The sequence below is a fragment of the Seriola dumerili genome, unplaced genomic scaffold (assembly GCF_002260705.1).
Source record: "Seriola dumerili isolate Sdu_G_001 unplaced genomic scaffold, Sdu_1.0 BDQW01002424.1, whole genome shotgun sequence".
Taxonomy (NCBI): domain Eukaryota; kingdom Metazoa; phylum Chordata; class Actinopteri; order Carangiformes; family Carangidae; genus Seriola; species Seriola dumerili.
In genome coordinates this window covers 26,055-36,879 of record NW_019176679.1, presented here as the reverse complement: position 1 = coordinate 36,879, position 10,825 = coordinate 26,055, and positions in this window count along the sequence as shown.

Sequence of the window (10,825 nt, the reverse complement as noted above, 5' to 3'; positions counted from 1 at the left end):
TTAAGAGTATGTGTTGTTATGAAAGGAGATTAATCATTATTGCCCTTTCTTCCTTACACATATTTCACCAGTGAGATGTTAAGTATGATCGATCTCTCTTCTGCGAATGCTCCTCTGACATTATCGTCCCATCCAATTATGGTTAGAAAAAAATGGGGGACGATGCTAATTAGGATGGGTGGAGAAGCTTTCTCTGTTCCTCTCCTTCACTTTTTGACAGATGCTATAATTCACGATGTGAGAGGAAGATTGCTGCATGTTAAATACCAAGCATAGTGCTACACTCTCATTTGACTTAGCTGGTGGTCCGTCTGAATTATGGTTAAGGAAATGTTTTGTGCGTGTGTGTGTTTTTAACTTTTAAAGGGACAGAAAGAACCACTCTCGACGAAGCTATCCTAAAAAGCATCTTTTATGTCCTGCCTCATGTGCTGTCTATGAACACCACATGTTGCTGGTCAACGGCAAGAAAAATACGACTTCCTAAATCACTTGTGGCAAGTTTACAGTACACTTTCCTCACTGTGTGTCTGTCCTGCTCTCTCTGTGTCAGCTCTTGGGCGAACACACACATAAACACACATATAAAACCACACATATGAGATGAGCCGAGTGTCGAGGGCGGGGGACAGCATCATCATCTTTTTCTGTGTGATGAGAATCATAAAAGTGATTACACACACACACGCAATTAAAACTGTCTCAGTATCATATATAAAGCTGACATTTGTCATCAGTGAAATGAACACATGAATGTAAAATGTGCACTAAATTATCTTCACACTGTTTGAACAGACTGTAACCAAAACTGAAAGACTGGGATTTTTTGCAGGGATGGAAGCATGAAATCATTTCGTTAAAGGATAAGTTTGGTGACATTTCTATATTTTTCTTATTGTCAACAAACCCCATTAAAAGACCTAAAAGTACAATGAATTGAAAACAAGTATTGTAGCCAAAGCCCAATGTAGCTTATTCCTCTGTGCCAGAATCTGAGAGAGGCAGACAGGAAAAGAAAGTCAGAAAACACTGAAAGATGAACTCTCACATTTTTGGTTTTGGTCTTTTCATGTGATTTTTTTTTTTGACAATAAGAAAAATATAGTATATCCTTAGCTTTATATTGTACATACAAGTAGCAATACAAAAATTTGCACAGCAGCACAGGCTGAAAACTCAGTATTAACATATCACCTTCTATCAGCTGATATTAGTTGTCCCCATTTACACAATTTGCAGACATGGAGCAACATCAGCATTCATTAGGAGTCATTTTTCTGGCTGACTGGCGAATGTAAATCCAGTATTCACTCTGCTTTTAGCTTCAGGTTTTGGTCTCTGTCACTGGGAGAAATAAGGTTGATAAGAGCAGAGTCTGTGGGCCGTAAAAACCAAAACAAAGAGCTGAAAGACACTAAAACACTCCATAGAGAGGGGGTCCATCACTATGAGCAACACCTTTCACATTACACATGATTATTTTATCCCTTATTAATTTAAATATATTGAATAGTGCAGCTTTAAACAACTGTAGTTAGTTCATCCTGACAGTTATTATTATTATTTCAACAGGTGACACAGAATACTCTTAACATTTGGGTCCAGGCTATAATCTGGGTCTGCATATCACCGAATCAGCTCCTGAACATCATAATCCAGTTTTTGCTGTGGCTTTCTTTCTTTGCATATTATTATGTTCTATGACATAATAATTTGAGATTGTCAACAGAAATTTTGAGTGCAAGAACAAAGAGAAGGTACATAATGGGTCTCTTATTCCATGGCCCAGCTCTTTTATTTCTCCCTCATATATCCTTTGAAATAGATGCAGTAGTTCTTTCAGCCAGTTTGCATGTTAAAAGTGAAAATATTTTTTTATGTAGCTTGACAATGTCTTCTTCTTTCCACTTGTTCTACGCCTGTTTCCATGTGGTCTGTTCAAATTAAAGAAATGTACCCAACAATGTGAACTGCATTGTGCTTGTCCCTGGATTTGCCAAAACACAAACTTCAGTTTTACAATCTCCTTCTAACTGTAGAGAAGACATGTACTGAGCAGAGTTATGGCTGCAGCTTTTCATGAATCCTTCAGCCAAGAGCTTAAACAGGCTTCACTGTTCTTCCCAGAGAAAAAAAATTCTCCCCTCCCCACAGAATAATTCAAGATTTTTATGTTAAGTGTGTGTGCGACCTCAAAATGGGAGCCAGCCCTGCTCATTAAACCAAAGAATAAAAGTTCAGTTAAACTGATAATTGTTTTGTTCAATTTTCCAGCTAAATAACGTTTTGTATTACTCATATCAAACAGAATATGTCTTCAAAAATCTGTGTGATTGGTCCATGTTGAAAGAGTCAGAGTCCACCGCTGCCACAGACCGATATGGGATTTAAATCTATGTCGCCATGTGTTGAAACACTCCATCAAAACTACTGACCCAGAAAAAAAACAGGCATCTTTAAATTCAGGACGACATTTGGTTACATCCAGACTTGAACATCTCCAACCAGAGGCAATTTTGTCTGTTGCCAATCATTTTGGGCTCTGTTGGTGTTTCTGCCTGGTGCCTCGCTAAACTACATACCCACTGACCGAGGACATGTCATTCATAATGTAAGGAAAAAACAACCTCGGAGCACCCAGAGCCTGAGGTTACAGTAACAAACTAAAACTACAGTATGTTTAATATAGTGTATAAGTCTGCAAACTGAACTTGAGATGGGGAATTTACCCGAAACCACTGCTGCAGCAGCTCATGATCAAGTAATAAAACAGTTGTTTTAGTTGATCTGACTCAGCATTAGGACAAGGACTCCACTTTTATACATTTATGTGCATGAACATAAAGATACTAATAAATAAATATGTATAACATGTATGCAAAAAAGTGTAATATTTGATTGATTGGTTGATATTTCATTAAGTTTTTATCTATTGAAGTAAAATAATGATTGTTAGCAGACTTTACTTATATCAACAGGTTTTTTGGAGACTTGGATGCCGTAAGCCTTAAACTTGACATTAATGTATCACCATTATAAAGTTGATATGGCTTATTTACACACTGAGCAGACAGAGTGCAACATTAGCAGTCATTTGGAGTCATGTTTGTGTCCACATGATGAATGTAAGTCAAATATTTACCCTCCTTTTAGTTTTGATTCACTATCCACCAGCTGCTGAGGAAAATACATTAGGCTAGATTTTTGGCTGCTAAATAGTAGCTAACGTTGTCTGACTGCCATTGGGGGCTGAGCAGGTAGTGTATACAGTTGATTTTCTGAACTTTCTCACTGGGAAACCACTGCTGCGGCTAAAAACAACACTCGAAACAGTGAAGAAGCAGCTGCAAAACCAAAACAATGAGTTAAAAGATGCTAAAAATGACGCCTGTAAAGCTGAGAGGAAGTGTAGAGTTAGGCGATTCTCCGTGAGTTCACCGCCACCAAGAAACACCTTTCACGTCACACTTGAGACATTGTCCAGGCATCCCTTCCTGTTCATACGCCTACAGTAGTCCCACCATATGAGCATTGCAGTGCCTTGCTCAGTGGCACCTGCCGGTGACAATGAGGAAACCTGCAGTTCACAGCTCAGCACAGCTGGAACACACCAGTCTGTAGGTTTCGTGGCTCTTTACTGATTAGCTTGTCTAGGCCTTCCTGCATGAAACGTTCATATACAATTTAATGACATGTTTATTTTCTAGTTCAGTTAGTGCTGTAGGAATCATGACAGGAAGCAAAACAGAAAGTCACGTGACATTATTATAGAGCGACTAAGTTGTCAACATTCATTGTTTTGTCTTGTTTTTTGACCGTTATTGTTCCCTAATCATATCCCCATAATTATTGTTATAACCATGGCAACAAACCTAAGCTAACGCAAACAAAGATCTGTCTCTAAACCTAACCAAACCTTAATCAAAGTGCTGTCACAGCATAAAAGGGATTTATTTTTCAACTGTGATTTGCAGCGGTTTTTGAAAGGTCACAGACAAGTGATGTCATCCTGGCAACAGTGGCAGCAAATCAGAAAGCGCTTCTACATGTCGACTTCTTTTGTCTTTTAATTTGGAGGACTTGTTGTTTCTGGCAGAATCTATAGCAAATAAATCAACACAAAGATTGTCATCGGTGTAATAATGACATTTTCACTGAGCTCCTTCAGTGGACTGAGTGATGACAAGGTAGACCAAGCACTAGAACCGCTTCTCAGAAAAGATAAACATCTATGAAGTATTGAAAACTTACGAAAAAGTATGTAGACTATAACAACAAACTGATCAGATTATGAGAGAGAGACTAAGTAGATTTCATTATAATTATGGATGAGGGACGAGATGTGCTCATACCAGGAACAATACATATTTCTCCTTAACATGAAATGGAAAATAAAACTGTGATGGAGAGCAACTGAGGAAAAGAAGGACTGATAAAAAAAAAGACAATATATCCCAGCTGAGAAGTGCAAGTGGCAGATGAATTGAAAACAATATCCCATCCACTAGGCTTGCCAAATTCAGTTACAGATTTCAGCTTTAACCTATTGGATCCCCGGAGCTGTTTTGAAGGGAGTGAGCAGGAAAGCAAACAGTATTAATCCTCAAAAAGTTCAAAATATCTTCCTGTCATAACAAAGGATCGAGCCCTTGTTCTCCGTAAAGTCTGCAAAATAATATTAAGTGCAGATGTGAAGGAAGATGGAGGCATAAACACTGGGCCCTGTCTTTTCTAAATGTTTAAAAATGAGCCTTAATGCAGAAGGGCTGTGGGTATTTGCCCAGCTGTTGGATAAATAAGCAGAGAGATTCAAAGGCTGGATAACCTCCGCCAATGCCCATCAAACCAAACAGATGAGAGACTGTAGTAATCTGCTCCATTCTCCAATGGGACAACACTGACTCCAATTAGCCTTCAGCCCCAGATCCATAGGAGGAAGTGGTTGGAGATCTGAGGAAAAAAATGGGAAACGACTGCACTACTCCTCCTTATATTTTACTGAATTCATTCAGAAGATAAGTGACGGACTTAACTTTTTTTTTTCCTGGTGTTTGTAAAAGCACTAACACTCCTTGTCTTTTTCATCCATGTTATGCAGGAACCTCCTAATGCTCGGTGACAATGTTTGGCCATGCGTTGCCAGGTTTTCTAACTCTCCGTGTAATTAAATCACAACAGTTAATCAAAGTGGATCAGCTGTTTTCTTTGCAAACACTGATGTCACATTTGGGCTATTCGGCGTGCGGCGTTATGGAGCACCCTGCCCTGCGATAGCGCCCGCTCCTCGGCTGGTTGTTGTTTAGCAGATGAACGATTGCACCCTCGCGCGAGAGGGCTTCGGTGAGCGGGGAGTAATTGGCAGCAGGATCGTCCTGGAAATATATATAGGACATCTTTCAAGAGGCTCGAGAAATGTTTTCACTACTGTTGAGCTCACTGGCGCTCGGTCTGTGCTGGATTGGAGGGGACGGAGTGCACAGAGCAGTAATTAAAGCGAGGTGGAAGAAGTGAGCTGACATTCATCAGGAGCGAGGGGGGTGAGGGGGCTGATGCTGAGCGCCAAACCAACGGTCTAATTCTTCATCTCTAGTTATTTTCTTGGCCTTCCCTCCCTCTGAAGTTTGTTTTGTCATGGTACGGCCAATTTTTTTTTTTGCCCAATCTCATACTTCCACATTTAATCCTCACTATTGATTGTACAAATACAATTTTCAAAGTTATTATGTAATTAAATGTATGTTTTGCTGCTGAAAACTTCAAAGGGCCGGCTGTTTCTGAAGACATTGCTCACCGCTGATGTAATAATTTCCCTGGGATATTTAAAATAAACACATTAAGCCTGAAAGAATTCTAAACTTGTCTTTGACTATAATGCCTGGCCTTTTTGATTGGCATTAGGCGTGGCACGCCACTTTCCAGTGAAAACCAATGGTCGTCTTTAACAGCCTGCGTTTCCAAGCTCCCATGCAGTGTAAATTATAGGATAATAGGGTGCAGGCGATTGCAGACTCTGTTTATTCAATCCATTTCTTCACATAAGTTCCCATTGCCTTTTTCCGTCTCTCTGGCGTGTGTGTGGTGGTCCTCTGATCCTGCTGACCCTCGACATGTGTTTTCACTTTCGGCTCTGATCTCAGCGCTGCGACCAGTGGGGAACCAAATACAAATTGAACAGTAACCATTCACAGGCCACTCTTTTTCATACCACTGTTAAACCCGCTTTGTCTTCCCCAGGAGGGAGCTCGCAGGACAGCGGTCCCCGGTTTGGTCACGGGGCCTCGAGTCTGCTCCCCCTCGCAGCCATCGGGTTTTGTTGTAGACATCCAACAACAATGCGGTTTGCTGCAGTTCATAGCACATTTTGCATCTTTTAAATCGAAGTCACATCATTCCCCTAAAAGAATCGACAGGCCACAAGACAGCGACACAAGTTGAAAGCCTCTAAATGTGCACTGACTTTTTGCAAGGGCGTCTAGAGTGACGAGCCGAGGCCCAGAGAAAACACCACCCAGAGGAACAAATCGCCAGTGTTTGGGTGGTGTGCTTTTTATTATTTCAGTTAAGGTGAAGTTTTCATTAGGCCCATAAGCCCCCCCTTTTGAAAGCGAGCCCTTTTTCTGTGAAACTCGCTGGACAGCAGCCGCTCACAAGTGGCAGGGTATGTTTGTTCAGCTTTTATTGGGAGATGTGGTTTGAAGAAGTTAAAAAGAACCCTTTTGTTGTTCTTGGGGTTCATATTTTCTCTGGAGTTGCTCCACGCGCTGTGTTTGTTCCCCCGACTGAAAATGAAAAGGGTAAAACCTGAACGCAATAACTCACCTAAAGTGAAGACAAACTCTCAGAAGACTCCACGGACAATCTCTCAGATAAGATATAAATCAAGCAGAGTGAAAACCATGAGCTCCAGGCTTTAGTTTAACTTCATGCTTTTAATGGCCGGCTGAGACTTAGTGAACAATTTAGTGACCTAACATAATGTAATCCACAAAGACTTCTACCAAAGCCATGATATCTGATCAAATGATACGGCACCGATAACATCTACAGGCTATTGCTGTAATATCACTCACAGGACATGCTGATATGCTGCAACCGAGTGCATTAAACATCCCTACACATGGGTTTGTAATGTGATTTTCAATAATCTTTTCTTCACCAGGATTCTCCCTCGGAGCCTCTTTATTAGAGTAAAAACACATTCATCACCTGTTTCACATTAAAGTTTCACGCATGCAGCCCCAACCCCTTGTATCTTGTAAACTCTGCTTCATTTACTTAGCCTGGCTTTCATTGCAGCCATTTTGCATGGTTTACCTTTGTTTGGTTTATTAACCCAGGGGGTTACTTAACCTAAACATCCCAGCTGAACGCTTCGGCTTTGGGTTTCAACATTTTTAACAAAAGCCTTTTTTTTTTTTTTTAACACTGTTGACAGTGACAGAGGGTGTAGGAGTTTATGATCAACTGGTTATGGTTGTCAAGCAGGAATGTGATCGATAGATGATTTCTGAAATGAAATCAACTATTCAGTCATGCTGAGTCAGCTCTAGTGAGTTTCACATCGCAGGTTTGAGATTTAAAACACAGATTTTATTTTTGGCTTGATTTGACTTTCAATGAATTAAATAAAAGACGGTTTTTTGTTTAAATTGGACATTAAACTTGACAAAATGAGACATTTATATCTCCTATCTTCGTTCCAGGCTGCGTCAGTTTCAACAGCACATGTCTGAAACTCTCAGAGGACTCTTCCTTAAACAAATAAAGTCTGAGCAGCATCAGACAGAAGGAAAACCTAAAAAACCTGTGCATGCACTGAAAGCCGAGTGAGACCTTTCTCATTTGCTAAACCCAAAAATATCCCCAGTTTTAGGAGCAGCTCCACGGCCGATGATGGCTGGCGCTCGGTTCCCATGCTCCAGCATTGTGTATCTTCCAGCTGCAGCCAGGGGAAAAAATGGGGGAGGCACACTCATGGGTGGTCTGCCCCCACATGGTCCCACACTCTGCGGTTTTGCGCCCTACATCTGATAGCAGTGGCTCTCAGCTGGGGCGCGCACAGCTTCACATTCTCTGTGCCATTTTAATGCAGCAATCTCGAGCTCCAGGAGGAGGAGGAGGAGGCTGGAACTGTTTACTGTGCAATATCTTCATCAGAGCGGCACGCTGCACAGCTGGCCTGCCATACACCAACACTAACTTTTCTTTACCAGAGGATGTAGTAAAATTCTTCTGCATTTGCTGAGCACCATTAATCAGATAGATAATGGTTCTTAGTGATTATAACTTTTATCTTTTTATCCACTTACGCCTGCATGCTACTTTTCAAATAATACTTCTAGTAATCGACACTTTTATCTACTTTTATCAGGCTCAGTTAAGTGAGCATTAACTACTTGTGCTGCACCATAACCATTACTCTGCGCACATTTGGCTTAAAGAGACTCTCACACGCCCTTGCTATGCGGGTAAAATCGATCATTTTCTCAACCAGAAGGTTTTGCAATGCTCAACACAAATCACGCTGAAAATTTTCAAATCGCAAACGCCACACAGTCTAGTTAATAAGTGAGGGGGGCTGTTAGATCATTCACGTTGAAGTGGATTTATCCTCAAGCCCACAAATACCACATTTTATTGACTTTCATACGCTGGCAATCTGATCTGAAGTACAGGAGCACAATTAGCTTCATAATAACATTTTATGGAAATAATCAATATGGAGCACAGCAGAGATTTGGTTCAGGGCTTCAAGTGTGGTCTTCTGCTCAGCACAGACACGGAGGCTTTGGTTCTTAACAAAGTTCTCATGAGCAGAGAAGCCAACATGTTGCAATCATCTGAGCTCAACCACACACATGTAAAGATGAATACTGCTACAGTTTTTTTTATTATTTTTTTTTATTATTATTTTCTGGTTGAGAAAATGGGGCTTATGATGGCAGGGAACAGCCTCATGTCTTCAGCAGGCGATATTCCACATTGCATGCTGGGTATTGTTGCATGTCAGTTGGATTGAAACATATATAACCTCATTTTTGTTCCATAAATGTTAACAATGATTTTAATGAACTTGCATGTACAGTTTGGATGCAATAATGTATTTTAAAATAACAGTTTAATCTACAGTCATGTTCACATGTTACATACCACATACAAAGATGTTACCGATGAGTTCAGTGCAGTAGGTCAAATCCAGGTCAAGCTTCCCATCACAGTAGGTAGCTTAAAAACCCAAACTGTGATTCTTTCATGGGATAAAAAATTTTGAGAAAACCCAGATGCAATTGTAGTTTGGCGGAGAGTTTTCCCCATCGAGTGTGCGGTTATAAATTCTTCTACTTCAGAAGCTGTTTTGCGAGCATGTTTGTGAGGGACGTAGCTCAACAATGAGCTCCAGAAGATTGGAGAAGAAAAGCAATATCATTCATTTTGTGTTGTGACAGTGATGAAGAGGAGGATGTTTTGCAGCCAGAGGGTGAAGCTGTTGATCATCAGAGTGTTTCACAGTCTCGTCTACATCTGATATAAACTGAAGGCCTCAACAAGTATGCAGCACAGTATGAGTCCTGTGACTGGGGTCATGGAGGGCCGAAGATGATCTTGTTAAATGGTCAGTATCACCACAACAGAGCAGGCAGCTTTAACAGATCCTCTAATGTTAACATACAAACCCACTGATGAAATTCTACTAGACACAACATTTGTGAAAGGGAGGCGTAGCAACATGTTGGCAGGTTATGAACGTGTCAGGTACAATAGATCAGAGACCCGGCAGTAAAAATATCTCGAGCCCTACTGAAGTGTCATCTGTTGCCGTAGAAGAAAAAAAAAGTCAAGCTGGACCTGAATTCACTCAACCAGCGGAAACAGGAGACATGTGTTGTCAAGCAACACGATAGAGCTGCGTAACCTCCTATGAGGACAGTGAAAGCATCACCATGTGTGTCAAATCTGCAGACAGTTCACACACTCATTCTGCTCGCTAATATATAAGGAGCAGGAATGATCAGAGACACACAAGACAATATGAAATGAATCAGATGAATGTTATGAATCAACCTGTTTTCAATTGTTAAGTAGAGTTTGGTACTGAGAGGCTGATGTTTTCAATCTGGTCAAACAAAACAAAACAACATTCTCACTGCCTTAAAGAGAATATACCTTGTAGTTCACTTCGGTCCGCAACATAGAGGGTGTAATTACTGTTTCATATAGTTAAAATGTTAAAAACATGTGTATCCGCACATATGCCACACATGCACAGATGCACATAATGAATCAAATACTATTACAACATGTCTAAATAAATCAAGGGAGTCTATTAACGATTATCGTGTTTGTAAACAGTGATGTCCTTGTCCTCCTACAGCTTCATCTCTGCTGTGACTTTGAACACATCACTACAAAGGAAACCATAATTAAAGGGACATGCTGAAAAGGCTTCTGAGCTGATTAAATAATAATAGAAGGCCTCACACTCGCTGACAGGCTAGTAAATATCTGTAGCCATGAAAGATGAAATGTTGCCATTGTTAGTGGCAGATTTACATGCTAGCCATCCTGCTTGGATTAGATTTCACTGCCTCCACTTCAGTCAACTCAATGACAGTGTACTACAATAGAATACAATGTGGTAAAATACAGCCTCCTTTAGTAACATTTGTAGATATTTGTCAAACACTTTGAAAAGTGTCACACAAAATGAGTAAGAACACAAAAACGAACCTAATCTTGAACTGAAGTGTGAAGTGAATTTAATAGAGTGGTTCTACATCTGATAATGATTAACTTTTCTTTTTTTTTTTTTCCAAATTGGTATTCG